Source organism: Limulus polyphemus, unplaced genomic scaffold (genome assembly GCF_000517525.1).
Source record: "Limulus polyphemus unplaced genomic scaffold, Limulus_polyphemus-2.1.2 Scaffold1683, whole genome shotgun sequence".
NCBI lineage: Eukaryota > Metazoa > Arthropoda > Merostomata > Xiphosura > Limulidae > Limulus > Limulus polyphemus.
In genome coordinates, this window is record NW_013667293.1 from 2248 (window position 1) to 4400 (window position 2153).

Genomic DNA, 2153 nt, shown 5'->3' on the forward strand with positions numbered 1-2153 from the left:
ATTTTAATTCGTAATTAAAACAATTCCTCCTCAATTGGGGTTTTATGCCTTAACCAAAACAGTTTTTTAAAGGAGATTTTAATTCGTAATTAAAACAATTCCTCCTCATTAGGGATTTTGTGTCTTTACCAAAACAATTTTTTAAAGGAGTTTTTAATACGTAATCAAAACAATTTCTCCTAAATTTTAATATTGTAAAGGGAATTGATGGTGTTGATCCATCATCTTTTTTTCGTATTTAATGTCGAGAATGGTAAGACTAAGGGACAAAAATATATATTTTAGTAGAGTAGGGGTCATCTTAAGTTAAGTCAACTTTATTTTTCTAACAAACTAGTTGACTTTTGGAATGTGTTTCTTTCACACGTGGAAACTGTAGTTAATTTGGGGGAACGTTTGATAAATATTTGAATGATAAGGGCTGCTTTTGAGTACTTTACTTTAGAGTTTAGTACAATGGATGGGACATTCTAAATAAACCAACAAGACTCTTATTGTCCTTAACAAGAGTGGACTAATAGCTGACATGCCGGACCGCGATGCCGAAGGTCAGGGGTTCATGCCCTGTTGCCCACTATTCGAGAAAGTAGCCTAAGAATTGTCGGGGGAGGGAGGAGATTAGTTGTTGTTTTCTAGCTAGTTGCCTTTCCCTTAATCTATTAGCTCAAAAATAGAAACAGTTAGCGCAGATACCCCTCGTGTAGCCTAGCGAGAGTATCCGAAACAAACACGCCTCTTGACGAAGTGTTTATATCTTTGTAACTTTTATCTGATGAGAACATTGAATAAGAAACTGAAAGAGCCGTAGCGCGAAATATTTTGAAAGCAGAAAGAAACGGAGAACATTGCTGAGAGGAAAAGAGAAAATACGGGGTGAGCTTGTCGGCGGATCAAGTGACGAATGGTTGTGTGAAACTTTGATGGTATAATTCTGTTTTCATTTGATAAAGGATCAATAAAGCTATTCCGGCAACCTTGATAACCCAACTAATGTACTACTTCTGAATCCAGTGCATTATAATAGCGCTAATCCCGATACTCTATGAGTATCGTGCAAAGCTAAGCCGTCCCTCATTTGGGACTTATGTACCAGAGGCAAGGGAGGCCAGACGACAGCAGCCACCGCCAATTCCTGTTATACTCTAGTCGAATAGTGGGATTTGACTGTCACCCTTACAACGCACCATTGGTTCAAAACTAAGGAGTACGATATTTCGACAACGGAGCACGAACCATGGACCCTCGGATTCAGAGTTCGACATACTAGCAACTAGGCCACGAACAGCCAAATTTTTTTAAAGCTACAATTGGACTATCTACGCTCTGTCCACCGTAGGAAATCGAACCCCAGATTTTAGCATTATAAGTCCAGAAATATACCGCTGACCTACCGGGGGGGACACAAACCGGCTCGTGATTTGAGACCAGGTTTATCCACTTTTATGCTGAATTCAACTCTTCTCGTATAAAGCAGCTCATTACGTAACACAACATGATGTTATTAGTTTAATTAGATTAGAATCAGGTATATTTCGATCGTTACTTATTTATCCAACTTATTAATGCAATCATTTTTGTCTCTAAACTTACCTTAAAAATTTCGGCTATATTTCTTTTAACTGTAGTTAGAATGCCCGGAATGTGAATCCAAGGGCTCATGACTCGCGTTTAAAAACCGCGATTTCTCACTTCGTGGGTGTGTGGTTGAACTATAAAAGTGACGGGGAAATCTTGTTAATTTATTTTATTTATGTTTGTTTGTTTTGAATTTCGCGCAAAACTACACGAGGGCTATCTGCGCTAGCCGTACCTCAGTTAGCAGTGTAAGACTAGAGGGAAGGCAGCTAGTCATCACCACCCACCGCCTTTGTCGCAGAGTCTTAAAAACAAAATGAATTATTTATATTTACAAATATTATTTATAACTAATCTAAGACATTTATTTTATAATACAAAGACTATTTTGGTATAATACTTATTATTATTGGCCCATTAAACTATAATTGCATTAAAATAAACATTTCAATAGAGTTAATTTTTTTTCTCAAAGTCTGTCTGTGCCTGATCTCCTGATCGGAATTTAGGTCGTGTGACCTAGGAGGGTCAGGTACTCTGAGACCTCTTCCTCCCAAGTCTGTCTGTTTCGTATTTGT